Raw genomic sequence first — 7,326 nt, 5'->3', positions numbered from 1 at the left:
AAATTTGCAAATTTCACCCAGAAAACAATTCTGGACAGCTCCTCAAGCCTGCAGAGCACCCAGACAAACCACTCACCAGCAAGCCCGCCTCAACTCTCCTCCTCAATAATTTGTCAGCATCCAAAAGGAATCATTCTTCCAACCAGTCAGAATTACATCTCAAATAACTGCATATTCATTCACCCTCACACGATTAGCACACAATGCAACAAATACACGCAATGATTCCAGCAGAACACAGGTACTGACAGAGCTTTGCAAGTAAGACTGAATGTCAAAAACAAGACAACAACCTGAGGAATAATTTACAGAAAGCTCTTCACAATTCCTGCAGTTTCACAGTTCTGCACAAATAAATCTGAAAATGCTTTCAAATACTAGAAGCTAAATGAATCAAGTTGAATGTATGGAGGCATTAGAATATATCATCCAGATTCATGCCAAATTATATTCATCTGAAATTCAGTTTGAACCTCTCACTTCACAACATAATTTGGAATTCCTCCAAATTTCAGCAGTGTTTAGAGCCAAGGTTTTGATGAGTAATCTTGTTGTGTACAGCAGTGCAAGTAGTACTTTAATACATAAAGTAATACTTTAATACTAAAATGGAAAATTATAATACTATTTCAATTGTTGCATCTGAGAAGTTTACAACTCTCAAACACCACAGTTTTCTGCACAGTGGTTATGTCTACACTAACAATTTTCTTTGACATACTTATGCCAATAAGCATTTTACAAACTGATGAGAACACTCGCCTTATTAACTACCTTAAGTTGTTCAGGTGAAATTGCAAACATCCAGACGTTGACTTGAGTGGAACAGCTTCTAAGGTCTTCAACTTACTAATGGGTCCAGATCTCCAGAATGAGCAAAACTACAAGCACAAGAGACTAATTATCCTAGTGCATCCACTTACCCATTCATTAGGGCACTTTATCTGCTTCCCCTCCACTTCCCCTCCATCCAGGCTACCTTTAAACAGCTTTAACCACAGGTTCTCCTCCTTGCTGAGAGACTACTGCAAAGCATTTTGTTCTCCTTTACACCTCACTATTCTAAGTTTATCTTTCCTGTATACAAGAAACAATTCTTTTCTTCTCCACACCTCATAGATGAGTAATATTTGTAGACCATGGTTTCTTGCTCAAAATTGAGATGGTAAATAATTATATGGCAAACAACAAATCACTCATCTCTGTGCCATGCCTCAGAATGCCAAAAATTGAAGTTCTTTTAAAGTAGTCTCACACTAGAGCAAGGTTCTTTATTATAATCTTGACTGGGAACATACTAGTAGTTCATCTATAAGTTCCAACAGGAAGAAGGTTTCTGATTTAGCAGGGATTAGTGATTGATAAACAAATACAACTATGCCTTCAGTGTAAAGTTCAGATACAAATTAGTGTTCAAATCCCCCTACTGCAGAGGGAGGATTGCTATCTCAGTGTTATTCCAATCTATTCAAACTGCCAGCTAAAAAAAGGCTTCTTTTTTTGTTCCCTTAAATAACTTATTAGTTAAAAGGATGTGAATTAACTTAGAATGAATGTTCAATTCATATAGTTGAATCGCCATCATCATTATTACAGGAAGCTCTAATCATTACGCAGCCACTAATATCAGACATTCTGCTAGCTTGCCTTTAATGAACATGACTCACATTTCACTTTAATGATTCCTACACCCATGCCACCTCTCTACCTTCTGCTTCTACCATGTATGGGGGAAGGGTGGCCTTTGTAAAGATGAAAGGCTCCCTTTTAAGAAAGGAATAACTCCCAATATCTTCATTTTATTGGTGCTCATGCTGCAAAGACTTGGATACATCCGGAAAGTCTAAGAAAGAACTCACAGTTATCTTCTTTCAAGGAGTCTCGAACTGTGACACTCTAAATGGTAGCATGTCAAAGAAGTGTTATCCTCAATAGAACTGAACTGTCTGTAGCATTTCCTCCAGAAGAGTCACCTTCTCATCTTGCTCAACCAACTTCTCTCCTACAAGGGAACACAGTAGCTGAAGCAGAGTGGGGCTGGCAGAAAAGGGGCTTGTAGAAGTGACAACACACAAACGCAAGCTCATCGCAATAAGGACAGAAAACCAAAGAGCCCATGGGAATATTTCCAAATGCTTCACACCTTCCATTCTCACCCAAATCTAACTTCATGGCAAAAGTCAGCTATGAGATACCACAATTAGAGATGGCTAAAATAGTCGCATGGTTCACATAACTCCATTTCCTGGAGTCTTTTATGTATTCACAGCACAGATCATTTTTCAAACAATCCCCCTTCAGTCAAGTAGCAGTCAAATATTTCTGTGACAGCCATAAACAATTGTTTGAGAAGCATTACCAATAACAGCTAAGGATAGGCACAAACTGTGCACTTCACATGTCAATTACAACAACAAAATATGCAGCTGCATTCAAACAAGAACACGAGGATAAAAAAACCTGCTACTTTGCACAAGACTTGCATTAAATTCCTTAAACTTTTGTTGCCAGTAGTTCTGCAATTCAGTGATGTAGTTACTTCATTACACTGTCATTTAAACAGAATCTTTCTTCTATTAATCTGACTGCTAGAGCCAATTCAATGCCATGTGCTAACAGAGGATAAGACTTCAGCAGTTCAGATAGTCAGGTTGTATTTTATGGGTCGTGATTACAGGTGTGAATATATTTCTTCTCTACACAATGAGAAATCCTCTACTGCACTCGTCAGTTAGACAGACTAAAACATTTTACAGCATTCCTGCTGGACAGATGAAGGAAAAGTTAAAACAACTTCACAGAAGTACCTCTACACCCATGCCAGGTGTGATGCCTGACATCTAACTACAAGGCACTCAGCCATCCGAGGCCACAGATGAGCATTAATAAAGCTACTTAAAACACTTGCATGAGTCAAGGGACGTTAGAACATTTCTAAAACTGGTTGACAAGTTCAGCATTTCAGTTTGCTTCTCATTATTTTGAAGGGGTTTTTTTTAGGGGGGGGAAGGGGGTTTGGTTTTTTGTTTTTGTTTTTTTTTTTTCCCCAAGTTTAATTCACACACCAATTCCTCACTTTCTCTTACTGACTTTAGAGAGGCTGGTAGAGTTAAGTGTCACCAAGCTTTTTTGAAATAGTTTAATCCTTCAGAACGTGTTTGACATCCATGCTTATGTATAGCACCATATACCAATTAGGTTTGGCCAACTCCTGAATTAAGGGCTCAAAAACACGAACACTTCCTGAAGAGCTTGTTGGCTTAACAACCAGTGTTCATATCATACTTAAAAAAGATACAAAGTTCAATGTATATGCTACATTATGTAAATACACTACTAATACTAATATAGCCTACACATGCTACCATTGTTTCTGCTCTGTAAGCCCTTTATAGGGTGGCTCAACATACTCACGTCTTAAATGGAATGCTGCTGCTCATGCTGCTGCAAGACCAATTTGCATGAGATACTGGGGAGGGGCAACTTTTTTTGCCCATTGCTGCTTCAGACACAGTCTGAGGAATGTTCACTCATGTCAGTCAAGTCCAGCTAGAGATCATCATCACACCTCGCCTTAGAAACATGCTAGTGATGTATGCTGGGTAGCAAGAAGGCAGGAGAAAACTAAAACAAGTTTCCAGACCGCCAAAGCTCACATAGACTAAAAACAAAAGAACACAGTAGCTATTATTACTTGCTGATAGGGGCTGATGACAGATGGGGCTATATCTTTTCTGCAGTCATGCCATGGGAACCATGGAACAACATTTTGGGAGCAGAGTCTCCTGCAACACCTCTTCTTTAGCAGGTCTGGGCTTTCCTCACTCAGTCTTCCAAGAAGAAAAAAAAAAACCAACCATTTTTTAAGGAAACAGGAATGAGAAACAAGCTCATTCAGGAAATCCTAAGCGTCCTCCCAGAGATTTCATGCATATAAACTGACAACACCAGGCCTGAACTGATCACCAATGTGGAACTGGCCAGAATGTATTTCTATGCTCAACACTTCCCACACCCTCAAATCTTCAGTGTAACAGTTGTGTGGTGACCACACAGGAGGTCACTCACAGGGTTGGGAGCAAGCAATCAAATTGTTATTCACACTCCACAGAATGCTCCCAGGAAAGGACAAGGTTGGGGCACTGCATGCAGTCCTTCTGTCAAGAAATTTTACTGCCAACAGAGGGGACAGAACATCATGGAGAATAAAAGAAGGCCTCTGATTCTGCACTCTCTAAAGCAATAGCAAACAGTCAACAAGGAACTTTCTTCTAATTACCAGAGAAAGACATGAGACTACCTTTCACCTGCAGCCCTTGGCTACGATTATACATGACCTTTATGCCAGTGATTGTAACTGGGGATCTAACTCGATCAGAGCATATCCTTTCATGCTCTGCACATAAAGAGATGAAGGACTTGTTTCCATTTGGGTTTTGGAGTATTTCTGGTTATTATTTCATGCATCTGGTTCCTTCTGCAATTGGTTTTCGTTATGTCTTAAACTATACAGCAACCTTTTCTCAGTTCTGTGGTCTACAGCACACAAGCATTTGCAGGATCACAGCTGAACTATTTCCGGAAATGCTGCCCAAAATTTGTTTGTGGTGTAGCTCAGTATAGCTCAATCCATCATCACTGACTTTGGCCTAAAATGTTCAAATAGCTTTGGAACAGGAGTGGAAGAGCCAAGTCAGCTAAAATAACATTGTTGGTATGAAATGTTGGCCAAAGCTTTTATTGATCCCAGAACAAAATGTTTTCCTTTGTTTTTGATAAAAACAAAACTAAGATCCTCAGTACTCACTCACTGCTGTCATCTTGCTTCACATCTATCACAACCAAGAAGAGAAGCAGAACTGCTGACTACCACTGGAAAGACTGTTTTCCAGATTACCTGCAGAAAGATAAAATGGTTAGCTAAGAAGAAAATGTGGTATGAGTTCATTAGTCTGTGAAACTATCCCGCATCTAGGCATTGTCCATACAGATTCATTGCCCACGCAGAGTCCCCTGAGTATCTGGGACCAAATTCTGACATTTCAGATGATGCTAAGCAGCATTTTCCACAAGTAGTTGCAAGGGACTGTAAGCCACTGAGTTAGACTGTGACCCTCACAAGCTCATTCAAGTTCGCAATTATCCCAAACTGTATTCTTGTCAACAATGCACAATTTTCAATACATCACTCGCTTTTCAAGTCAAATTAACACATCACAGTCAGACTGTGCTTCCTAGACAACTCTGTCCTAATTGAGACTTCCGTGATTTTATTTCAATAGAGCAAGAGCTTTCATCTGTGATTTCAGTTGCAGGGACAGATTGATAATGAACTGTGTAGCTTTCTCCAAACAAAATATCACGTCCCCTGGATGCAGCTACCTGACAAAACACATTAGAGCACAGGAGCTGGGACTGTGCTTAAGCTCAGACATGTATTGTTAAATGTGACATGCTCAATTTATCATTAGTTATGAAGTGAAAACGGATGAATACACATTCAATTTAGTTCAGCTGCTTTCTTCATTTATCATACTCTTTCATCATCCATCATTCTTCCCCACCACCCTTTTGATTTGAACAAATAACATACTTTCATAAGTTTAATCTAATTAATCATAATTGTAAGGTAATGTTCCCTTAATGAAGCGTATGCTGAGCTTTATAAAGTTTGTTGCAATTTTAATAAAATCTGTTCCAGATAGAATCTACGAATGTTTTCAATGGAGCCAAAAGCATCCCTATCTCTCTCTGCTACTCATTACTAAGGTTGATGATGATGTATCAGTACAAGGAGTTGCTCAAGCATATTGCTCTTTTATAGAACAACTGTTTCAATAAATTCGAAAGCGTTCATCATTTTACGAGACAAGACGTGCAGATAAAAAAGTTAATTGAAATAGAAACAAAGTAAGAAAAAAACCTTAAAATTTTTTCATACTTACTTCTATGAAATACACAATACTTGCTATCTTCTGAGGGCATACTGAGTGCCAAAAAGTGTATAAAGAAATTGCTCATTAGGCATCAAAGGTGGTAGGCAGAACTAGCAAGTTTTACTGCAGTTCTCCAACTGCAGCTAACTCAGAAGGGACCTGCTGTCTGGCAATATCAATGAACAGAAAAATCACTGCACAAGACCAAGTGACAAAATTCCAGTTCTGCTCAAGGAAAATCTGGTGAACTGAGCCAAGTCTTACTAATTCCTAATTTCACTCTCCCCCCACGCTGACTATGGTGAACAACATTGCTTACCTTCTCCAGTTGTGATTTCCCAAGGTTCATAAAACATTTCAGAGCATCTGGGCAGAAAGTGCTGTGGACATTCAATATGAGTTATGATTGTTATTAATGTGCAATTTCATTTGATCATTATTAACATACTGAGGCTCTTCACACTGAGATTAACATACCCTCCACTTGCTAACACCACAGTACATTCATTTGTATCTGTTTCAACTCCTATATTAGCAATTATTTCAAAGTTGCAAAACCAGAAACAGCACATTAGAGAATTGACTTGTTTTCTCCCTGACAGAATTTCACATCTGCAGGCCACTAATGACAGATGCCTGCCCTTTTCAAAATTGGGCAGCATATCTGGTACTTTGCTCCAGGGGCTCTGTCTGTGTCAGCAACCCAGTCATAAAGAGTACTTGCAAGTTTATACTCCACCCATCCAACCATATATCCACAACATTATTTCCACATTTTCATTTTTGAAGTGTAGTTTAACAATTTTTACTTCAGCTTCATTCCAAACTTTTAAGAAGTATCAGCAAAAGAAACAGTTTTACCCACTGTAAGTAACTACTGTCCCTATCTAAGTGAAGGCACAACTTGCCAAGGTGAGAGGTGAACAACCCAAAAAGCATCTATTCCACCAGTTTATTCAGATACAAGTCATTATAGGGCCATTTCATTAGAGGAACGACAGTGTAGTTAGACAGCTGGTTCCCTAACTTATATTGTAGAGTTTAAGAGCTTTTCCCTTCCATTTTGTGAAATGTTTCAAGGTTTCTGGCAACTGTTAAGACAAAGTTTGCTTGCGACATTGCCTTGCTGCACAGAGCATTAGAGCCACACATTTGCCAGTGCTCCCCTCGGACCTAGAATCTCCCCTTTTCCAGCTATCTCCTTCCCATTTTACCCACAACAATAATATGGGCCAGTGAGGAAACTGTCTGGTGGCACTTTCTGTTCCCCATCCCATGCAACCTGACTTTTCCTTTTCCCTCCCCTCAGAGAGCATTATCTAAGCGTAAGCTGCTACAGTAGGCAGTGGGGCCAAAGCACTGCTACCAATTAAGATAAGTACAAAGTATG

The 7,326-nt window shown here is 39.3% G+C and overlaps 1 long non-coding RNA gene across 1 annotated transcript; it reads right to left on the bottom strand.

The window, feature by feature from the left end:
- Positions 1–766: 766 nt before the first annotated feature.
- Positions 767–6,323, bottom strand: LOC109367522. The gene is made up of 4 exons (XR_002114706.1): positions 6,256–6,323; positions 4,808–4,897; positions 1,860–2,002; positions 767–881 (listed from the first exon to the last, which is right to left on the bottom strand). It is a non-coding gene; the product is annotated as an uncharacterized LOC109367522 (long non-coding RNA).
- Between the last annotated feature and the right edge of the window lie 1,003 nt (positions 6,324–7,326).

Source organism: Meleagris gallopavo, chromosome 4 (assembly GCF_000146605.3).
Source record: "Meleagris gallopavo isolate NT-WF06-2002-E0010 breed Aviagen turkey brand Nicholas breeding stock chromosome 4, Turkey_5.1, whole genome shotgun sequence".
In the NCBI taxonomy this organism is placed as follows: Eukaryota; Metazoa; Chordata; class Aves; order Galliformes; family Phasianidae; genus Meleagris; species Meleagris gallopavo.
This window is presented reverse-complemented; position numbering and strand designations above follow the sequence as displayed.